This window comes from Halichoerus grypus, chromosome 4 (assembly GCF_964656455.1).
Source record: "Halichoerus grypus chromosome 4, mHalGry1.hap1.1, whole genome shotgun sequence".
Lineage (NCBI taxonomy): Eukaryota > Metazoa > Chordata > Mammalia > Carnivora > Phocidae > Halichoerus > Halichoerus grypus.
The window spans coordinates 93300994-93325390 of NC_135715.1; the positions used below are offsets into that span (position 1 = coordinate 93300994).

At 46.3% G+C, this 24397-nt stretch overlaps 1 protein-coding gene across 2 annotated transcripts in view; it reads right to left on the reverse strand.

The window, feature by feature from the left end:
• RALB (RAS like proto-oncogene B) overlaps positions 1–19093 on the reverse strand; it is a 43788-nt gene extending 24695 nt beyond the window's left edge. Inside the window, exons 1-2 of one of the 2 annotated variants that reach the window (XM_036079625.2) lie at positions 18913–19093; positions 18144–18289 (exon numbers count right to left, since the gene is read on the reverse strand). The gene's annotated coding sequence lies outside the window, so the exon portion shown is untranslated. The remainder of the gene's footprint in view (positions 1–18143; positions 18290–18912) is intronic. The other variant, XM_036079624.2, reaches the window with a different exon arrangement.
• Between the last annotated feature and the right edge of the window lie 5304 nt (positions 19094–24397).

The following is a 24397-nucleotide window of genomic DNA, read 5'->3' on the forward strand; positions in this document are numbered from 1 at the left end:
AACCCTGGGGAAAGAGAATCAGGAAAGGCTTCAGAATTGAAAGAATTCACTCAACAGATGGGGGTGAGAGAGGGGAGCTTTCCACGCATAATTGAGAACACACAGTAAGGAACAAAAGCATGAAACATCATAGCGGGTACCAGGTATGTGGTGGGGAAGTGACTGGGTGAGGAGTCTCCAAAGAGAGACATGTTCATCTACAAATGGGCCTAAGATGCCATCTTAAGAAACCTCCCCTGGAGGAAATGAGAAGCCATTGCAAGGTGTGTCCTTCACCCAGTCAGTGTGTAAGGCATTGGATCAATAAGAATAAGCACACACATTCCCATAGAGAAAAATGAGCCACTCCAAACTAAAAAAGCTTCATTCAGATGGTTAGGCAGGGAGGAAAGGGTTGGGAAATGCTTTTTCTATGTCATGTTCTCTGATACATTAATATGAAATAGGACTCTCTACCACTCAGCATTAATTCAAAGACCAGAACCCATTCACTTGCAAGGTAAAGTTTTTATAGCAAATAACAATATATAAACCACACAAATGCATGTTAGGAGGAAGGAGTGATTTCTAGTGAACCTTAGTCCCATAGGCTAATATAATCATTAGTCTTTTGTTAAACTGAGGCTAGCAGAAAATGAGTTGGTAGGTAGAGTCAAAATGCCACCTTGTCTGTATCACAGGGTTGTCAAGAAAATCAAATGAGGGGGCCCTGGGTGGCTCTATCGTTAAGCATCTGCCTTCGGCTCAGGTCATGATCCCCGGGTCCTGGGATCGAACCCTGCATCGGGCTCCCTGCTCGGCAGAGAGCCCGCTTCTCCCTCTCCCACTCCCCCTGCTTGTGTTCCCTCTCTCACTGTCTCTCTCTCTGTCAAATAAATAAAATCTTTAAAAAAAAAAAAAAAAAGGAAAATCAAATGAGAATTTGAAAATGCAGAGGAAAACTTACTCCTCCAGTCGCCCTCATAAAATTCAAGTGTCCCAGGTAATATGGCCCACAAAAGCACATGGGAAACTCTCAAACACTGTACACAGGCAAAGAATTGCACTCGATACTTTTTTTCCAGATAATATAACTTGAAGGCAAGCAAGATATATACTTCAGTCTCTCAAAAAATTATCCATGTTTTTTTATTTAAATTCAATTAGCCAACATATAGTACATTTGATATAATGTTCAATGATTCATCAGTTGCCTATAACACTCAATGCTCATCACATCACGTGCCCTCTTTAATGCCCATCACCCAGTTACCCCATCCCCATCCCCATCCCCCTCCCTTTCCACAACCCTCAGTTTGTTTCCTCGGAGTCAAGATGTCTCTCATGGTTTGTCTCATGTCTTTAATCCATTAAATAACAATCAAGAAGGAGAACAATCCTAAATCTGGGACAATTTAAGCACCAAAGTAATCAAGGACAGTAATAAAAACAGACCATTGAAAAATTAGGAATTCGTGAATCCATACCTAGGATAAGTATTAAGTAAACAAGGGAAGAGGCAGGGCTCTTGCTTCCAGCAGAACGTCAAAGGCAGACTGATAAATGTAGAGGGTGTTGAGTTGGAATTCAACATTTTGTAACTATCATAGTAAAGACTGGTTCACGCAAGAATCATTAATAGAAATCTAAAGGGGAGATCTGGATGAGGAACAGGATATTTGCATGGTTTTAAAGTGTCTCCATACATTACTTATGAATCAGAATCTGCATTTAAACAAGCAGCACTGTTTACATGTCAAGGCAAATCCCAAATTATTCATACCACTTCCTGTTACAATCCAAATTCGGAACAATCTGATCTAAATTAGGGTCATGAAGCACCCTCCCAAAAAACACCAGCGCTTTCAAATATGAAGTAACACAGGAAACAGATGGACTGCAGGGATTGTAATGAAAAAGTAAAACGCGATTACACTGTCTACTCAGTAGACGTCATTTTCACTATGTTGAAAATCGACATGGAATCATATTTTTTAGCATCTAACATCAAATTATTCAATAGTTGTAACCAAATAATCAAGCTGAGGGACCGTACACAAGTGCACCGGTGTGTGGTGACAGCACCTCGCTTCCTGTGTTGAAGCCCAATATCACTGTCATCCTAATGACACACAAACTTGTGGTTATCGGAACAGTCTCACAGGCACACCTGGGAGGGGGAGATACTGGTTTATTCCTATGTATGTTGCCAGGATCTAGAACTCTGACCTCCAGTGGATTAGAGACCTAGAACTGCCTAGAGGATAAAGAAAGGAATGAATGAATAATGAGGGAAGAGTTTTAAGAAATGAAAACAAGGATACATTTTAAACGATTTTCCATGACACGTACTATGCCACACTTCTCATCAATGTTCCATGAAGGAAATAGTGTCTTGAGTGTTCTATTGTGAACATTGATTCTAGAAGATACATCATTAAAGTAGCAGCCCTCCCCAGAGGTTCTTTTTATGGCTTAATAATAAATGCTGTGAGCTACAAAAGTAATAGTAATTTAAAAATAAATCTGCACACACACACAGACACATCCTCAGGAGCCAAGATAAAGACACTGGTCAAAGACGGACAATTAAAGATCAGTAAAGATAGTAACTGCAATGGATTGAAATAGATCAAATTTGTTCACAATACTTTGCACCTTATTGGTCACCTTTGGAGGACTAGGAAAACAACTCATTATTTTGAAAATTGGTAAATACAGGGAAAGAATTAAAAAACGCATCGTGCTTCTCCTATACACGGTACTATTGGATGACTAAATACAGCCGATTCTTGAACAACATGGGGGCGTTGGGGCACCAACCCTCCCGCACAATCGAAACTCTACGTATAACTTTTGACTCCCCAAAAACTTTACTACCAATAGCTTACTATTGACTACAGCCTTACCAATAACATGAACACTCAAGTAACACATATTTCATATGTTATATGTATTCCATACTATATTCTTAAAGCTAGAGAAAATGTTAAGAAAATCATAAGGAAGAGAAAATACATTTACAGCACTGTACTGTATTTATGGAGAAAAATCCGCATATAAGTGGACCTGCGCAGTTCAGACCCGTGTTGTTGAAGGGTCAACTGTAACAGATGAAGCAACGCTTCCCTTCACAAAATCTTCTAACAAATCAAGGAATGACAGAACTTGGGCTATCACCATTTTGCAATTCCTCACGGATTAAGAAAATCTAGGCTCTAAGCATCAAAGGCTGCTAACATTACCAAAAAAAAAAAAAAAAAATGACAACTTGACATTACAAGCACCTTGAAAAAGACAACCATCAATGATGTAGTCTTGTGAAGAAAGCATCTATACCTAACTGCTGACTTATGGGAAACACAGGAGACAGGAACATGGTGAGCATCACCACAGAGACACACCATCAGCAACATAAAAACTGGAGGAAGCTCTATGGAATAAGCCACCCAGTTTCTTCAACAAATAAATTGCAAGAAGAGAGACAGAGAGGGAACCTAGAAATTACAAGAACTAAGAGACATAAAGTGAGCAAAACATACGGACTTCAGTTTGGATCCTAAACACATAAGAAAACTGGGGAATCTGAACGTTGACTGGATTTGATAATATTAAGGAAATATTATTTTGAAACATTTCAAGTAACTTAATGTAACCTCATTACAAATAAAGTGAAATGACATAAGGAATTTGCTTCAGTTATCAAGGGGGAAGGGAGCTGGGATACAGATGAAATAAGACTGGCCATGAATTGATAATTATCAAAGCTGACTGATGGGTATAAGGTAGCGGGTTACACTGTTCTCTGCACTTTCATACATGTTTGAAAATGTCCACACTGTAAAATCTATAAAAAACAACGACAGAAATTTAGGTGCCTGGGTCCCACTCCCATAGAGATTCTAATTTAGGGGCATGGTGCTCTGACACTTAGCTTTCTTAGGCTCTCCAGATGACTCCAATTCATGCCCAGCTTTGAAAACCATTCCGCTGGACCTGAAACTCTTTGAGAACAGATTCTGTATCTTTTTTAACCACGGTTTCACTCATGACCTACCACAGAAAACACACTTAAATATTAATTGAGTTCACTAACTAAGGTCGGAGCCATTTTCTCACCTTAATTCTGTAAGTAGAACACACATCAGGATGGCACCATGAACCTACCTTCAAATGAAATTCTTATTTTCTATTAGTCAACAGTCTTACAATGAACACTCTCCTATCACCTTTGTTTTTGCAAGGGCCATGCTACATTGCCATCTTAAGAAAACTGATACACTTTTCACAATCCGATTCAAAAATTTTTGTGAGTTTTCAAAAAAAAAAATTTTCATGTGAGTTTTCTAGTATCTGGGTGGTGATGACAAAATATAATCAATCTAATGTCATCCCTAGAGGCATTTAGTTTTCAGTCAGTCCACAAGTGAATATTTTCCTCTTCCTATTTCCTTCCTAAATACAGGCCCTTTTTCACACTACAGTCTATTGATCTCCTGTTCTTCAAATTCAAGTACAATAATTTCCATAAATTCACTCTATGGTTTTAAAGTCTTCAGAAATAGGTGAGCCCTGGGTAAATTAGAAAGAATTTTAAAAGATTGTCTGTCTTGGGAAAGCATAGAATTTTACCAAAGATAGGACAAAATAATGAAGACTTAAAATGATAGACTCACTTCAAATAATGAAATACATTTAAAGAAACAAAGTGATTCTGATTTGGGGCACCTGGGTGGCTCAGTAGTTGTTAAGCATCTGCCTTCGGCTCAGGTCATGATCCCAGGGTCCTGGGATCGAGCCCCGCATCGGGCTCCCTGCTCAACAGGAAGCCTGCTTCTCCCTCTCCCACTGTCCCTGCTTGTGTTCCCTCTCTCGCTGTGTCTCTCCCTGTCAAATAAATAAATAAAATCTTTAAAAAAAAAAAAAAGTGATTCTGATTTGAAAATGTGTTCTTAGATTTTCACAAGTTAGAACAGAACAGAAACTCTAGAAACCAGGAAATATTTTTTTAAATACTTCACCAAATTCTATCAATATCTAAATTTTAATTTTTATTAAATCAGGTTTGGAAGATTGTTGGTACATCTGTCGCAACTTTTTGCAATCCTAGCTTGAATCATCCATAAAAACAAACAGATAAGCCAGGTTACATCCTAAGTTCCAGCTGAAATGCTTAGTTTTGATGGGCACAGTCATAGGACTGAATTATGACAAAGGCTTCCATGAAGTCTTCCAGCTCTCCTCCAAGATAAAAAAGCAGAGGACTACTTAAAGTATGTTAAGTATATTAAGAATAACGGGCCCTTTTGGCAAACGTACATTAGTAAAAATGAGTTTAAAAAGATTTCACCAAATAACACACAACTTTATCCAAATACATAACTTAAGGTATTTACTGTCTGCCTAGCATCTCTTTTCTAGAAACTGCTCCCCTCCATCATCCACATGGTTATTACAGGACTGGAGAGAGGGGTGAGGAAGACAAGACATGCCAGGTTAGTAGCTGGCCCCATCCCCTGGGACAAACCGACTGATCCCAAGGAGGGCGCCGGCCCCGAGCTAGGGAATGGGTACAAAACTGAGCAGCTAGGCCCAAGACAGCTACAGCTGGGACCAGGAGCCCCCAGCAGAAGTAAGAGAGCAGCAGCCCTCCGGTGGCCCTTTGGACGATGCATTGCCCTTCCCAGAAGAAGCACCTGTTGATTGCTGAGATTTAGGAATGTCAAACTTGTGATTCTTTAAGAAATGCCAGAAATTTGGAATTTTATGTGCAATCTCCCTTTTTAAATGTTAATAATTAAATCAGTTTTTAAAAGCACTGTGAGCAAACAAAGAATGTCTACAGGCAACTCGTTTCTGCAAACTGGCAGCTATGTGTTTTGGCCAAGCAGCAAAAGCCGATCTACAGCAAGAAGGAGAGACAAAGCCAGCACATGGGGAGGAAACACAGGGATCGTCTTGGCAGCATTCAGGGGGCTGGTTCCAGAAGCTCCTGAGTCCCAGCCGCATCCTTGGCCCCCTCCTGGGCTTGCTTTTTCATCTTTCCGCTGAGTCAGTGACATGTACTGGTGTCCACCCAATAAATTCCCCTTTGTGGTGTGAGCTCATGTACCTTACGTTACTATCACTTCCAACCAAGAGAGTCCCAACTGACTATACGTAATGGCTTTGAAATACACATACAATTCAAGTCCAAGGAATCGGACCCAGGCAGGGCCAGAGGGAAAATATAATGACACAAAAATACTTCATTCTGCATGAATAAAGCATGAGCTCTACAAACAGCAACTCCCGCTGCAGGTGCTTCCAGGGAATTCAAATATTCTGCCCCCTTACAGGATTAGGACTCTTGTCCACAATGAAAGAAACCCCAACTGAAAGGAGCTTAAGCAAAACAATGATTTATTGGCTCACGTAACCGCGTGTCCGAGAATAAAGCCTGCTCCAGGGGCTCAGATGGAGTCTCCAGAACCCACTTGCTCTTCCCCCATCCCTAGGCTCCACCTCTCCCACTTCTCCGCCTACTACTCTGCCCGCCTCACCCCCTCCCAACCCGGAGCCTTTTCACGGTTGACAACCGGATTCCTTCTCCTATAACTTTCAACTTAAATGTCACTTCCTCGGAGAGGCCTCCCAGGACCCCCGCACCTCAGGTAGACCCTCTCATCCTCCACGTCGGCCCCTTGGCTTCTTTCACTGCACTGATCACAACTTGCAATTCCTTTCATTTTCTGCTTATTGGCTTTTCCCTTATTTCTTCCATTATTAAGGATCCATGAGGCGGGGCTCCAGGTCTGCCCTTTGCCCTCTTACACTCTTGTATGGTAGGAATATTTCCCTTTTATCACATAAACCGTGCTGCAGCCTAAAGAACATAAAGTTGACCCAAACTATGGTCATCATAAAATCTAGAATGCTGTGTAAACTTAACACCTGGATTCAGCCATATCTTATTTCCATTACTTATGGCCAAAAACCTAAAAAGTTTAAGCCATCATTTCCTTGTTTCACAAGCCAAGTTGGGCAAATGGATGACATGAATTTCTATTTTTTAAGCTTTATGGATTTATCACTAATGACTTTGACTCTCTTAAGGTTGTCGTTTAAATATGTATTTGAACTTATTATGGGGTTGTCATTATTAATTATAACACAGGCCCTTAAAACAGAGACTTCCAGATCATCAAGTAAAGTAAGTTTATTTATTAAACAAGTTTCAGAGTAAACAAAAAATTGTCGTCTTGGGGTCTGGTATTTCAATACAATAGGCCAACTCCCCACGGTTATACCAAGGACACTATAAAAATGAGAGCAACCTAGTACTCATAAGAATCCCATCATTTCACCCACTGATGTAAATAAGGATTTCTGAGAGGATTTTTGAACTTTTGTTACTCAATTGGCAGTGCCTTTTCGGACTGACCATCTCTCCTAGGACTTTACATTCTGAGAAAGGGGCACAGGCCCTTACAGGGACGAGCACAACGTGATGGGCTGAGCGACCGGAGTAACATGCGACGTGGCTCAGAGCCCCTCAGCTCCAGGTACTGCTGGTCACCTGGTAAAGAATGTGTATCGGTTAGCGAACAATCTCTCCACAGACAAACTCACTAGGGCTGCTGCTGAACCTCTGCTAAATCTTTCTATTAAATGAAGACACTCAGTCTTGACTTCTCGATTTGGTAAACTTGTGTTTTCTTACTGCTTTGCATTGACTAGGGCCCTCCAGCAGTGAGAGTCCCGGGAAGACACAACTTAAGTCATCAGAGTTCTCCGCGTTTCTCTTTCTGTGTGCTCAGCCTTGCCGACACGTACTTACTTAAAGAAGGAAACTCAATTTTCCCTCCCCTTGTACAACTGCTATTGTCATTAGCACCAGTGGATAGAATATTTTTATACTGTCGTACACATATGACTCAGTTTCCATGTCTATAAAAATAAGGAAGTTGAATTCAATGATCTAAGTTCCTTTCCAGTCTTTTGCTGGTTTTTTCTGAAACTAAATCTGCAAAACAACTTCAATTAGTGCTCCCGGGTGCCTAAGGAAATTTGTTTTAGGTCTTTCTGCTCCCTAATGAATATCTCTTTGTATGTTCTCCCGCCAAAACACACACACACCTAAATGAACAAAAGTTAAATTAACTAAAACAAAAACCAGAAGGCTCTGACGTCACTCACCATAAGCACTCTGCTTCTAGTTTGTACCCTTATGCACATGTCATTCCCTCTGCCAGGACCGCCGTCCTTCCTCCTGTTCAAGGATCGCCGCCCGTAATTTAACAGTCTAAATACTTCCACCGCCACTTTCCTAGATCTCCCCCAGCGTGGCTGACCCTCTCATAAGTGGGGCCCTGTGCCTGCCGATAAGGCTACTGTTGCATGGAGATAAACCGGTCATTTCCTCTTAGGTGAGGTCTGTCTCTCCCATCACATGGAGGGCTGCCCATTCATCTTTGTGTGCTCAGCGTGCCTGGTACTTAGGAGACGCTCAGTACTTGGAAAAAGTAACCGAGTTCTCCATCTGGGTTGAGAGATCTGGTCTTAAGAGGATATTTGGTAACTGGTAAACTTTGAAAAGTTAATTCATTTCTATGATGACTTTCCTGAACTACAAAGCAACTGAACTACAGTGGGAGGTAATTTGCAAGCTCTGATTTTTTTTTTTTTAAGTATACAGTTGTTTCTGAAATAAAGCCCTCTCCCACTATACCCTCAGCCCCAATGGAATCTGGGAATTTCACTGGCCTTGGAGAGGTCTACCAATGTATACAGACTCCAGTTCCTCCCACCTGCAAAGGCAGCCTCAGAGACATTAGGACCACTTTATCTCAGGCGCCTGGGTGGCTCAGTCAGTTAAGCGTCTGCCCACGGCTCAGGTCATGATCCCAGGGTCCTGGGATCAAGTCCCGCATCAGGCTCCCTGCTCAGCAGGGAGTCAGCTTCTCCCTTTGCCCCTCCCCCCCCCCCCCGCTCGTGCTCGTGCTCTCTCTCTCTCTTTCAAAAATAAATAAATAAATCTTTTAAAAAAAATAGAACCACTTTATCTCTCAGTAGCTGAAGGTCAAATTTGGAACTAGCACACACGTCCCTGTTCTGAATTACTTATCCAAATGCAATCCAGTTCAGAGATGTACTACTATTATTTCCACTTCTACAGCATCTACTAGCGTATAGCACACACTCAGAGCTTGGAGAACTTGCAAGGTCACTTAAGTAGTCTATGGCAGGGCTAGCACACCAGCAGCCTGGCTTCTGAGCCATGACACTGGGCTGCTCATTAGTGGACTGGGGTGGGGCGGGGAAGACCTTCAAACACGGTGTGATATACTGGAATTTTTATCAACGACATAGAACTATGGATCAGAAAGTTCGTTAAAGAGAGAAAGGCACAGGCAACTAGGGGAGAAGTTCCAGGAGGAAAGAGACCACAAAAAGCCGTTCTCATATAGCCCAAAGAACCGAAAGCAGAGACTTGAACCGATTTGTCCACCCATGTTCACAGCAGCACTGTTCACAACAGTCAAAAGTGAAAGCAACCCAAGTGTCCACTGATGAATGAATGGAAAACAAAACGTGGTCTATCTGTACAATGGAATATTATTCAGTCTGAAAAGGGAATGAAATTCTGACAGAAGCTACAACATGGATGAACCTTGCGGACATGAGGCTAAGTGCGATAGGCCAGACACAAAAGGACAAAAACGATACGATTTCACTTATATGAGGCACCTAGAAGCGTTGATTCATAGAGATGGAAAGCTGAATAGTGGTTGCCAGGGGCCAGGGAGGAGAGGATAAGAGTTTGTGTTTAATGAGCACAGAGCTGCAAAATGGGGATGATTGAAAATGTTTTGGAGATGGATGGTGGTGGTGATTGCCCAACACGGGGAATGTACTTAATTCACACTTAAAAATCACTAAAATGACAGAGAGGCACCTGGCTGGCTCAGTCAGTAGAGCATGCAATGACTCTTGATCTCAGGGTCATGAGTTCAAGCCCCACATTGGGTGTAGAGCTTTCTTTTCAAAAAATCGCTAAAATGACAAATCTTATGCTATGTATATTTTACCACAATTTTTTTCAGTAGTTCTACACCAATGACAGCGTGGGACGGGAGAAAAAAACAGTCAGCTTGAAGTCTGGAGTCTGCCATTGGGCAGCTAATGCCCTTAGTTCCCTTAGTGAAGTTGCTTTTCTCAGCCTCAGTCTCCTCTGTAAAATGCACAGGGCGTGTGTATCCTCAGGGTTATTATGGAGACTAAATGAGAAAACACCTATCGTATATAATACCTGGCTCTGAGTAAGCACTTACCTGGTTTTTGGACATCATTCTGGTATTCTAGAAAGTCCTGAGAAAGAAGTTGGTCTAGCAGCCAAACCTACTCGAAGGCAGGATGAGTTGCCAGTCCTTAAAGAAGGACAAGAATAGGCCAGGGAGATTCCTTTGCCGAGACTCAGTCCTCTGAGAACTGAGGTGACACCAGTCCAGAACACCACACTAGGAAGGAAGAGGCCTGGCCTCTGGACCTCGTTCAGCCGCTCACTCACTGTATCACTAGACTAGTCACTTCACCCTCCTCGGCCTCAGTATTCGCCCTGTCTATCTTTCAGGGTAACCGGGAAGGAACAAATGGGAAAATTCGTACTAAAGGCTTCAGGGCCTCAGAAGCATTTTCAATATGGAAACAAGAGTAGGAGTATTATCATCAGAGGCCCTTCAGACCCTCTCTCTTCTCTATCACCCAAAAGACGATGTCACTCACCTTCAGAAGCACTGCCAGTGGGCATCTCCGGACCTACCCTAAATCTCCTCCAGCAGCTCCGGAAATTTCTCTCACAGAAAAAGTCCTTTATTCTCTTCCCTGCTAGGTCGTGTATGAAGGGTTAGGGAGCCTAAGGAAGCTGCCAGCCAGCCAGCCATGACTGGGGAGCTACAGTGCCAGAAGAGGGTCTGCCTTCTCCACGGGGGGCAGCATACTGCTGAACATCCATTCCCCCCCCCAGAAGTGCAGACGATCCCCCCCCCTTCCCTCATTACTAGGATTCCCTTCCCCACAGGACTGCAGCCATCCTCTGAAATGACTCATTCCCCACCCACCCACCCCACCCATGCCCAGAATACCAGCCAACTCTTCAAGACCCTCCACCTCTTCCAAGAACGTTCTTCTACCTTTTAGCTTTCCCTGAGACTTGGGTGTGCCCTGGGGACACCTATCTTAAGCAGATTCTATCTTCCTCTCCAGCCATGTGCCTCAGGGCCAGGAAGAAAGTGTCTTTCCTCCCTTCCACTGTCACTTCTAGTAGAGGACTTCCTCCAGAAAAATAATCTCCTTCCTCTTGCATCTTCAAGGCGTAGGCAATCCGCTTTCCCCCACCTGGCTGCCCTCGTGTCATCTTGACCTCGTCACTTCCCTCATCTACTGCTGGTATTTGCTTCCGGTTCACAGACTTCCTTTCTACCCCATCTCCCGTCATCCTCCTCAGTGACCCCTGTGTTCATACGGACGACTGTCATAGAGCTCGGCCTTCCCCAAGTCCTTGGCCTCTTCTCTGAAAACCATTTCCTTCATTCTCCGTCACACTGTTGTGCTCAGGCCCTGCACTTCATCACCATCAGAAACAGCTGTCTCCTCCCAGTCTCCAGCCTCAGGCTCCTTCCTTCTAGCTCCTCCTTCCTTCTAGCTCACTTGCTTAAGTACCCACTACCATTCGGCTACCACAGTGTCCTGCCTGCTGGGCAAGCCCTGGCCTCTAGCACTCTCTCTGGGCGTTAACTCCCTCTGGGCCCCACCTCCCTCCTTCAGCAGCTTAGATCTCACGGTATGAAAGCCCTCTTGCTGATATAGTCCTGCCCTCGCCTCTTCCGCTCCCTTCCAGCCCCAGCACCTGGCAAGCCAACTCCGCTGGAGAGGGAAAAGATTCTTGCAGCCAGCCTTAGGAAGCTTCACATTAAATGCATTTATGATCCCAAACCAGGAATGGGCAATTCACTCAACACTGCCTAGAAATTTTACTGGGGTTCCTCTCCACACCTTCCCTATGCTCACTCTGCACAGATGACCTCACCTCATTTTTCCCAAACACAAGCCATCAGGGACAAACTTCATTGCCCCTCCACCAAATCTACAAACCTACCAGCATCCATGCCCACCTCCTCCTGTCTCCTGCTATATGGATAGCACACTCCTGCTCTTAGCAAAGACCAAGCACTCCACACAGGCTCTGGACTCCATGCGCCACTACCTCCCTGCCCAGGAACGTCACTCCTACCATTATCCCCTTTTTCCTGCATCATTAATCAGTCTTTACCTCCGTAGGGGATCATCCCCGACAGCACAGACACTCTCTACTTAATCTTCATGCCAAACACACACACCCCTTTGATGGCCATACGTCCCTCTAGTTAGTGACACAATTTCCCCGTAGCCCTGGTTATCTATACCAATGCTTCTCAAACTTTAGTTGCCTGGGAATCTCGCTGAAGTGTGTGTGTATTCTGATTCAGCAAGAGTCAGGACTGCCAACCAACTCCCAGATGACTGTCGGTAGGGGGCCCAAGGACCCCACTCTGCATAACAAGGCCCCGTGTCTCCCTCCCTTATGACGTCATTCACAAAATCCCTTCTAGTGTGGCTCCCTCCCCCCAGCAAAACTTCCTGAAATTGGGCTGGTCAGAATCACCAATAAACTCCCCGTTGCACACTCCAGTAAAAACTGTTCTCTTTCTCCTCTCCCAGGCCCTCCCTGCTTGTAGCAACTGTGAGAGAACACTGCCTAGAAAGGGGAAGGCCCGTAGGAGGCCAGTTCGAACACCACTCTTGGCATCTCCCTCCGGATATGGCCCGGCCCGGCCTCGAGGGCTCCCCGCTCTCCCACCGGCTCACTGCTTCTCTGGCAGCTTGCTGGCAGCTTCCCCAGCCGGCTCTTCCTCCTCTTCCCGGCCTCCTCAGAGCTGGGTCTTACACCCTCCCCACCCCTACACTTTCCTTCAGTGGCCTCATCCATTCCGGCTGCTCTACAAGCAACTCCCAAACCTTTAAGCCGCAGCCCAGAGCATTCTCCTGCCCTCCAGATTCCTGACCCTCTGCCTAATTGCCACCTCTCCCCCTGTGGGTGTCCTGCGCGCATCTCAAACTTAACCTTCCCAAAACAGAATTCTTGATTCTTCCTGCCCCGCTTCAAATCTGCCCCTTCTCCGCTATCCCCCACCTAGCAGTCACTCAAGTAACTAGTTGTATCCAAGTTATTACTAAAGCCAAAAACCTGGGAGTTATCTTTGATTCCCCCGTGCCTCTCCCCCAGCTCAGTTCATGGCCAATTCTACTGGTTCCCTCTCCGAAACCCGCTTCTTCCATCTCTGCCATACCCTAGGCCCGAGCACCAACCACTGAAGGGCCACGACTTCCTAAAGGACGTGTCACGGCCACTTTAGCCCCTCTTCAACCTATTCCCCACACAGCCCCCCGTACGTAAAGCCCTTTAATGGCGCACCATGAATAAAATCCAAACCCGCTAGTCACCATGGCCTACAAGACCTTTCTTCCACTAGCCAGCTTTGCCTTCTTTCAGTTCCATGAATATGCCCAGTGCCTTCCCACCTAGGATCCCTTTCACATGCTCTCCTCTCCTCTTGTATTGCTTTTAGGAAGGCCTGAAGCAAGAGGAAGCAAGCGACACACAGTCAAGTAACTGAAGACCCTTGTGGACGCCTGGCGCAGAGAGAAAGACACAGAGTCCGCCATGACATGGAACTACACGGGAAAGGAAAGGGCCAGATCATTTAAGACCCTGTAGGCCCAGCAGTTTAGGGATTTTAGACTTTCTACTGAGGGCATTGGAAAGCCACTGAAGTGCTTCAAGCAAACTGGTGACACCATTAGACCTGCCTGTTGAAAAGCTCACTCTAGCGAGAGTGCGGAGAAACAGAAGGGCCAAGAGCAGATGTGGGAGATACAGCAGGCCAGGCCAGAGACAATGGAGGGGCTGGAGGTTGAATCAATCACCAACGGCAATGATTTCATCAATCATGTCTAGGTAATAAAGCCCCCATAAAAGCCCAAAGGGAGGTTCGGAGAGCTTCCAGGTTGGGGAACCAGACAGGATACTTCCGCATGCCACCATGGTGGGCCCCCGACTCCATGAGGACAGAAGCTCCTTTGTTCAAGACCTTACCCCATGTATCTCTTCATTTGGCTATTGATTCATATCCTTTAATATCCCTTGTAATAAAGCAGTAATCTAATGAGTAAACGGGTTTCCCGAGTTCTGTGAGGCGCTCTAGCACGTTAATCAAACCCAAGCAGGGGGTTATGAACACCTCTGATTTATAGTGAGTCAATCAGAAGCACAGGTAACAATCTGGGCTTGCGACTGGCATCTGAAGTGGAGTGTGGTCTTGTGGGACCAGGCCCTTAATCTGTGGAACTGATGCTGTCTCCAAGTAAACAGTGTCAGAATTGAGTCAAAATGTAGACACCCAGCTGGTGTCAGAATTGTGCGGTGGTGCTGAAAAAACCACACACACACCCTGCCTTGGAAGTGGGTACAGAACCCCTTTAGACGTGAAAAAAATGGCAGCACTTAATGAATGAACACATATAATTTTAGATTTTAAAAAGGCTTAACATGCAAGTATGAGTAGAGGTACCACCTTCACTAAATCCACTACTAAGAAGAGGATGAGCTAATCCACACTCTATAACTGTCTACCCATCCTTTCCTGTTTTTCCCCACAGAGTGGGGTGGAAGGAAGGAGTGGGATGATAGGAGAGGCAGGATGAAAGAAAAGAAAGATACTAGCTCACAAACGAGGGCAGCGAATGGGGGAAAAGGCCAAAAATGGGAAGAAAGGAAACACAAGTTGTGCTGAGTATCCAATCCACCCAGTGACGACTCTAGGCTGAGCTGGGATGAACAAAAGCCACTCTCACCAGCCTTCGCTTTCTGAAGTTACATTTTAACATGATTTATGAACTCTCTTGTTCTAAATACACCTCATTCCAAGGATATTTGTTAAATGAAACTACTACAATCACAGAAATTTCAGAGATGGAAGGGAACTCAGAGGTCATTTAATCAGGCTTCAGGCTCAGAATGCCTCTTCTCTCCACCTGTAGACACTTCAGGAAGATTTCATCTAGAAGGTAAAAGAATAAAGTCCTTCTATCCAAGTGGATAATTAAAAGATATTAGGTTTTCAAAAGAGAAATGAAAAAGTGCTGGCCCAATAAATAGTGTCCAAAGATTTAAAATAATGGGGGGGGGGGAGGGGGAGGGCTTAAGTTCTCCAAGATTTTTTTTTTAGCTACTTTGCCAGTGAGTTTTATTTTTAAAAATACACAGATGATTAATGACTAATTTTAAGCTGTTCATCAAGGAACTCGTTTTGGCAATCATTGTTTAACAATTTTTTTATGGTTAAAAAAACCTCAGCTGTTTCATTTGCTTTAGGGATCAGCAAGATTTAAATTTCTAATTTCCAAAGCTACTGCATATTTGGCTAATTAATTCTAGCATCTGACAATGAAGAACCAGAAGAAAGAACATAAAGTTAAAAGTCTAATATTAAAAGTTTCTAAAATGGTAAAAACTCCAGCTGCATTTTATTCTCCTGGAGTACATACTTTAGTAAGCATATGAAACAAAGATTTTTCTCAATAATGTCTGGTCTAAACCTTCAAAAGGAAATTTGGTAGCCTCGGACAATGTCAAGGGTCCTCAAGCTCCCTCGTGCAGTCCCCTCCCACATTGTACCACGTTTGGCCTGTGTGCCAGTAGAAGGGATGGTATGTCACCTCCAAAATTAGATACAAAGATATCACACTTTCCATCCTGATTGTCTGCTTTCTCTCTCTCCCTCTCTCAGATCACTTGCTCTGGGGAGAAACTTAGCTACCATGTTGTGAAGCGTCCTATGGAGAGAGGCCCACTCAGTGGGGTACTGAAGCTTCCAGCCAGCAGCCATGTGAGTGAGCCACCCTGGAAGCAGATTCTCCAACCCCAGTCCAGCCTTCAGATGACAACAACCTCAGAAGAGACCCTGAGCCAGAAGCACCCACCAAGCTGCTCCCAGATTCCTGAACTCCAGAAACTGTTGAAGCTGTTACGTTTCGGGTAATACAGTACGCAGCAGAAAATTCATTCAAGACAGTCAAACTACGAAGTGGCCAGCTACACAGGACCAAACTACTATACTTCCTTCAACTCATGCCATTTACTAAGTAAAATTACATAGTGTGACATGTTTTCATTTGGATCAGACCTCACTTGAAATTTTCTGTCCATTCCCAATCTGGTGGGCCTAGAGTATACTATAGCTAAGTTGCCCACAAAGCCCTGGCAAAAGCAACAATGACAATGTATTAGCAAGTATTGATTAACACACCACTTCCTGCATTTAGATTTCAATTTTTTTCAAAAAGCACAAACTCCCTGAAGATTCACTGACACCCATCACAGAGAACACTCTCTGTTGGAGTGTTCACAGAGAACATTCTGTTATTGTTATAAGCAGTTCCTTTTCTTAAGAGCAACATAAACTTGAAATACCTTCCCTCTTTGACTTCCCACTTCCACATTCTTTTCATCTTTCTTCCCACTCTCGCCTACTGGTCTCTCCTTTTTGAAACCTTTAAGAATACGTGGACATACATGCCCATATTTGTATTTCTAAGTAATCAAAAGAACTGGGAGCTAAAAGAGCCAGTTCATGGCCAAATCTCCAAGGCCAGCTACATATCTGATATTGGTTAGATCAGTGGGTCCGTGCCAAGTGGATAGCTGATGCTCAATAAATGTTAATTTCCCTCCTCTTCCCTACCCACCTCCCCCGTGAATAGGAGAGAGTCCCATTTTCTCTGGTACTCTGGTCTCTCTGATTCAGACTTCTCAACAACACATACTCACTTGAAGAAAAAAAAAAATCTCAAGCATCTTGCATATCTAACAGCAGGGGCTGTTTGTTTAGAAGTAATTGGAGCCAATGAAAAGTGGGACTCTTGCCTATCATCTTGAGACAAGTTACACTGGGAACATTAGAAGAGTTCACCAAGATCTCTTCCAACACTGTTGTTATACTGTCTCCAAATTTAGCTTTCAGAAAAGGTCTCCACCGATGTTTCTAACTCCATAAATTCCATGAGTGGAGAGGAATTTAGTAACTGAATGCCAAGAGGCATAGTGGGATCGGGTGATGTGGCACAACGGATTACCTCAACTCTCTGGTTTACAAATTTCCAGAGTCTCAAACCATCTCCAGCCAAGGCAAGAACCTTCAAGAATTCAAAACTTTTCTACTTCTTCCACCTTCCACCAACACCCGTTTAGATCCCATTTGACATTTGAATTCTTGTCTTCCTACCTATGTGTCTCGGTCCCATATTCACAAAGTCCTGGGAAAGTTTGTACCACTAGGGAAATCTTGCTGAGATTTCAGATCCCCACTGTTTCCCATGGGAAATACCATGAAAAGAAAAGGAAGGAAAGACTCAGACATGGTCAGAAGAAAGCAGACGAGGGGACAGGACTAAAACCACACACAAGGAATGTGTATCCTTGGCCTTATTCCTACCCCTACCTCCATCCCACCCCCGCTACCACAAAGAACACCTTCAACATTCCTAATTTCATGTTCTCCTAACAGGCAGGGAAAACAATTGCCACCTTCTCACTGCTGCGTGCTCTCCAGCTCAGACAGGTGAAAAGTCATGCTCAAGATCCCACCCCTAATAAAGTTTCAAAACCAGTATCAAACCTAGGTCTTCACACCCTGACCTCCTTTTCTTCCCAATATTCAATGCCACCTCCACAGTCACTCCATTTCTGAGAACTTCCATGTTCTAATTCTATTGCTCCAGGTTTAAGGAACATTGCCTTCACCTGTTTGGGCCTTTGACAACCAAGAACCTCGCTGCTCAGCTGTAGAATGTGGGCCATTTACACATCTAAAAGATACGCTATAGTCTTTGACAATCAGTGCCCACTATCCATCCCCAAAACTTAAAAAGAAATGAGGTTAGAAAGCTAGGCCATCGCATAAAGTTCCCTCATCTACAAAGGTTGAAATCACCTCACAGGGAACCTAAATGAACAATCAGCCAAGTCTCTTCCAGGGGCAATTCTAAAGCAGTCCACCAGCCACACTTCTTCTCCCCAGAAGACTCACCTGATAACAATATCAAAGCTCCAACGTTTCCAATATTCATCTGTAAATTAGCACAGAAAGGACACTGCTCAAACAAGCAGTCTGGGCACTGCTATCTCTGCCACTGGCAGTTCTGAACCAACCACGACCTGGATAACCTCACAGACCTACAAGAGGGCAAGAAAAGAGGAGTGGAAGCCTGGTCCAGCCAAAGAGATCAAGTCGGTGGCGCTTCCTATTAGAAGCCACATTCGGTGTCAGCCTCTATCAGAAAGGAACTAAAGGGGGCGGGGGGGGGGGGGCAAAGAAACAACTTGAGGCTCACTTGCAAGACAGGACCAAAAACAGACCAACCAACTTTTGGAACACGGCCCCGGTTCAGCCCAAGTTCTTAAGGTACTAACAAGTTTTTGCAACACTGTTACAGCTCTTACCCTGCCCACAGCGGCAACTAAAGAACTGAGGAAGTGGACCATCCTCCGGCTGGAGGCCCGAAAGGGCAGGAAGTGGAAGCAGAGGCCATTTGTGGGAAAAGGGAAGGAGCGGCGAAAAGGGAGAGGCTGGGGTGCCGCCCCCATTTCCTCAGCCCCGGGCCGGTCTCGGAGGCTTTCTCCGGGGGACCGGCCGGGGTCGAATGAGGCCGGCAACCCCGCGTCGCCCTCCGCCCTCCACAGCCTGCACGCAGAGCGCGGGGACAGGCGGCCACCGAGAGTGGGGCGGCGCACCCCACCTCCCCAGCCCGCGCCCCACCCCGCCCGGAGATGGCCTGTCGGGGCGCTGGCACCCTCACCTGGGACCCGTCCCGCGCCGCCTCGGCCGTCCGCACCGGTCCCGCTGCTCTTAAACCTGCCCCGCCCTCTCCTTCGCCTCCTCCCGGGGCCGGACCCCAGCAGTCCCCTGCCGATTTGTCATTGAGCAGCCCTGGCTCGCTTCCCCACCCCCGAGCGCGCCCCCGGCGTCGCCTAGGCAACCCCGCCTCCCGAGAGAGGGCGCTTTCCTTCCGCTCCAGCCCGCCCCCTGGAGGCCACGCCCCCTGAGAGCCTTTTAGCCAATCCAAAGTGGGGCTGGGAGGCTGGGAGGAGGCTCTGCCAGTGAGAAGCCGCCGTAGGCGGGAGGGGCGGGCTCCGCACGGCTGCCCCGCCCACCTCCACTTCCTCCTCCTTCCCCCGGCCGGACTGGCTGCGCGTGACCGCTGCTGCAGTGGAGGATTCGAGCTGGTCCGGGGACTCTGGGCGTGGGCGGGTGGACGGCGCTCCAGTCGTGGATTTAGGTCAGAGCGAGGCTGAACTAGAGGAAAGCAAAAGGGAGGGGCAGACCGATATAGGAAAACCCAAAATTACGATGCGGCGCGGGCGTGTCTCAGGGTCCAGGAGGCTGTCGGACGCTGGCCGGGGGCACCTGAGGCAGCGGAACTTGCGCCTGCCGCCACGCCTCGCTTGGCTAAATGGTATCCCATTAGCAGTAACGGAATTACTTGACCAGTGCCTAGCAATAACTCGATCCAGATCACATACAAGGGGGAGAATCCTAACCCCAGGTTCCTTGAGGCAGGAAGTGCAGTAAGCAAGCTCACGGACGGGTTTTTCTCCCACAACCTGTTACCTTCCCCCCTCCCCCCCCCCCCCCCCCCGTCATTGTCCTCCAAATCCAGGGAATTTGTCATTTTCTATCCACATAGGATTTCACCTCGGGTTGATTTTCCTAACTCTCCGCCCCTCCCTAGAGCTGAATCCTCTCCAACCCCCCTTAACAGGATTTGTGGCCGCCCTGACCCTCACACAAACCACATGGCCCGACACACTGTATCACAATTGTCTAAATGCCTGCCTCTATAATCTCTAGGGATGGAAACTCTCTTGTTCAAACTGATATCCACAGCAGCTAGCTAATTCTTCCCTTGTTAATAATTATACATTAGGATACATGTGTATTATATGAGACGCTTTGTGCCTTGATTAGATTGCTGTGTAAAAGCAACTAACAGATCCAGGCCCTCCACCAATAGCTGTATCAAAAAGCACAGAAGTTTTACCTTAGTCTTCAGTAGCAGGCTTAACAAAAAAAAACATGTAACTGGAAGAGTATCCTAGTGTTAGACTACCTTAAATTTTCTGTTTTATCTTTCTCATACATATTAAAGACTTATTGCATGCTAAGTATATGGCAGAAATGCTGCTAGGTACTGTAAGGGATAAGGGAAACAGGTGTCTCAAAAAGGAAGTTCTCTAGTATTTATAACCTAGAAGGGGAATCAGACCCAAACCTCTTCTTACGGAGTAATGATTAAGTGCACAGGTTTGGAATCAAGAAGCATAGAGTCAAAGGAGGACTCTACCATATAACTAGCAGTTACTTTAGGAAGTTCCTTAACCTCCGTGGGCCTCAGTATCCCCAGCTGCCCAATAGGAGCAGTATGCCCACTAGGAACTTGGGAGTGCTACGATCTTGGTGAGTGCTTAACAAATGTTAGCTTTAAGGGTGATTGCCACCAGAGGCCACGAAGTATCCTCAACCCAGGGACAGCATTTCCTCCCAAGGTCCATGATACCGGGGAGCGGGTGACACCACCATTGTGCAGCCAATGCTGTGTGCAGCCTGGTGGAAAGGAGCTGCTGGAGTGATGCCATTTGATCCAGTGGAAGTTTAGACAGGTGAGCTGCCTGCAGCATCCTGCCCAAGTGAAATGAGTAGTTCCGGGAACAAGATCGGGGTCATGGGCAGACCAGGATTCTCCCATCCCTACACCCGCAGCAATCACAGGAGATTTTCTCACCTTTCCTGGGGTGTATAACGGCCATTCCTTTGTATTAGTAACAGCATGTGATGCAAGATGATCTGCCTCTCAACCCCCAACCACCTGTCTACCCACCTCAACCTCAGTACTCTGAGACTCTGGACTTTACCAGTAGGATCATCTATTCAGCTCCTGGATATGCCAGGCCCTAGCTGAGTGTGGTAGGTTCAGAGGATAATGGCAGGACTCTTTTGGAGGGGCTGTCCCCCAGCGCAGGAACAGGTCCCACCAGAGAAAGAGCATTGGTAGACCCCGGCTGTGGCTGCCTCTACAGTTGACCACGTCAGGCCTCAGGATGCTCTTGTCTGCTGAGCTGCTCTTGAGGGAACTCTGCCTCCCAGCAGAGCCAGGGGCCTGAGCAACAGGAATACAAGATCCCCAGCAGGTCCTGCAAGGTCCCTCTAACCCTTTGCAGCTGTGGAAAGAACATTCTAGACACTCCCTCCTTCAAAAGTATTTACTGAGTATTGCGTGAGTCTTCAGTGCCGTTTAACAAGTATTTCCCCTTCTGTCTCCTGGGCACTGGGTAGGATGGAACTTTCTAGCTCCCTGTGTGGGGTGAGGCTATGTGACTGGCTCTAACCAATGACTTGTGAGTGGAAGGGACACATACATCACTTGGGGGCCGGAGAACTTATTTGCCAATGCGACACCCCCCATAGCTCTTGTCTCTATGGTATGGCCACTGGGAATGTTTGGGTGGTGGCTGCTCCATGGCCTGGGACCCTCCAGTGTGCACAGTGCTCCCGCTGCCAACCCGTGATGGACATTTAGCATGACCGAGAAACAAACCTTTGTGGTTTGAGGGCACTAAGATTTGGAAATTGTCTGTTACTGCCGCAGAGCCTAGCCTGCTCAGACGGATACAGAGCCCTCGGGTGTGCTAAGCTGGGGACACAGTGGTGAACAGCTCAGAGAAGAGAACTGATGATAAACCAGTAGACAAACAAGCACGTCAATAGTTATGAATTGTCTCCTTACGCATTACTTGAGACAGGGTAGTGAAAAAAGTCTCTGTTAGGAGGTGACATTTAAGCTATGTCCTGGAGGGTGCAAAGGAATCCATCTTGGAAAAGTCTGATGGAGAGGGGAAAGAGAGGGGCCCATCTCAGGCAGAGGAACAAGCATGCACAAATTCCTAAGGCAGAAAGAGACTTGGTCCTCTTAAGAACAGACCGGAGACCCGGGTGGGGTGCCATAAGCAGGGGGAAGTGAGGCCACACAAGAATAGAGAGGGAGGTGGGAGCCAGATTAGGTGGGGGCTTCTAGGTGTTGATAAGGAGATTCGAATTTGCTGCAAGTGTGACAGGGAGCTACTGAGGAGGTTCAAGCCAGGAGGGTGACATGTTTGATTCAGGTTTTAAAACGACTGCTCTGGCTGTTGTGTGGGAAATGGGCTGCAAGGGGCAGATGTGGGAATGGAGGTTAAGAGGCTGTTGCAGGAGTCCAAGCGAAGTGGGGTCCACCAGAGCAGAGGCTAGAAGGGTAATCTGCCCTCAGATAACAGGAGATGTGGGGAGACTGCGGGGGGAGGGGAGCAAGACAGCTGATGACTAAACCAGGGTTTCTCCTGCCAAATCCCAGAGGAAGCAGGGGCAAGTTGGAAGCCAGGCCCCCCAGAGGTGCTTAGACCCTAGGAAGACAGCGCTCAAAAGCCAGGCAGGAACAGGGGAGGGTGTGGAACAGATAGCCGACCAATGTCCTAGGACATCAGCTGGCATCGGAGACTTGTTCCCATGAGCCTGCAGTGTTATCTAAACAGATGGTATTACTAGACAGGGTCTGACAAGCTCCAACAGCCCTGTGGGCATTTGATACTTGGTGTCCACCTGGATTGGAAAAGAAAGGGTGCCACCAATCTATGGATGGAAAAACAAAAACCATTCTTGCCTACTGAACTTTATGAATCTACTGTAAATAGCAAAACTAGGGGCACCTGGGTGGCTCAGTCGGTCAAATGTCCGACTCTTGATTTCAGCTCAGGTCATGATCTCAGGGTCAGGAGACTGAGCCCCACGTCGGGCTCCACGCTCAGTGAGGAGCCTGCTCGAGATTCTCTCTTCCCCTCTCCCTCTGCCCCTATCCCCAGTCACACGTACTCTCTCTCTCTCTCTCTCTCTCTCTCTCTCTCAAATAAATAAATAAATAAATAAATCTTTAAAAAGAAATAGCAAAAGTCGATGGAGTTCACCTTTAGCACTTGGGTCATCTTTCTATTCTGTTTCTCCACCCCTCCATGCCCATGTGTTCTCTCCCCACTTCCTGTGATCTCATCCTATTCTCAGGAGTGGGTCTCACAGCCTCATTCACATGCAGGACTAAATGATTAATGACAGCTCAGTAGGTGCCTAATTCTTCCAAGACATTTGGATCATCCAGTTGTTCAAAACCTAAGGTCCTAGGCCAGCGGAAGTCTTCAGGGGAGGACTGGAGATCTTTAATTCACAACTACTAGAACGGAATTATTTACCCCTCCTCAGGAAAAGGGTCAAATCCCGGAGTCCTCACCCAAGGTGCCAGATAAGGGTAGCACATGATTAGAATCTTCTCCAAAGCCTGGGTACCATCCCCAAGCCTTCCTTTCTTGCAGCTGTTTGCTGGCAGCTACCAAGAAAAGCCCCTGGCATTTACTTATTCCCAAACATACTCAAACTCTTGACTTTGCTGCTCAATCTAGGTATTGCCACTATAAAAGACTTACTAGAGGGGTTTAAAAAACACTTTTTGCTACTTGTCTTAATGAGAGCCTCCTTTCTTCATTATCATCCTTCTCTGTGGTCGCTGCAGCCCCAGCCAGCCAGCCAGCAGGAGCTAACCAGATGTTCCTGGGAATGGCCCTGCTGGAAAGGCAGAGGCCCAAGTAATTAGCTAGAGGATGAGCTTTCATCTTCCAAAAGAAATTCATCTACTTGGGAAACACGTTAGGGAAAAAAAAAAAAAAAAGACTCGTTTCTATTCTAAATTATTGAATTAGCTAGATTTATCTTTCTGCCATCATAGCTTACAAAGAGCGATCTCCCAGAAATGAAGTCGAATCTGTCTTGTCATCAAATACTAAGTCTTTGTCTTTATCGCTAATCCCCACTACCTGCCAGCTCATTTGTATTCTCCCCTCCCTTCATGCCCTCTCCTCTCCCTCCCCTCCCATGGAGACACGCGCTCCTGGCTTCTGAAAGTCTGCGCGGTGATCCACCACCACAGAGCTGGTACTGACCTCCGGGTAACCAGATCAAAGCCCCTGAGGGGGGAGGAGTCCGCACAAAGCCCCCTGGCACAATCTGGGCAGGTGACAAGCCCAGTCTTGGCACTCAGGGCCATAAATTGCAGGAAGTAATGTACTCTCCCGGTAGTTGTGTAGACCAGACACAGCAGCTGGCAGGCCAGAGGTCGGAACTCTGCTCTCTGCCCCTCTGGTCCCACTCCTGCCTGCCCTCACCTCCCACAGGGAGGAGGAGAGGTCCAGAGCTCAGAAGGGACATGT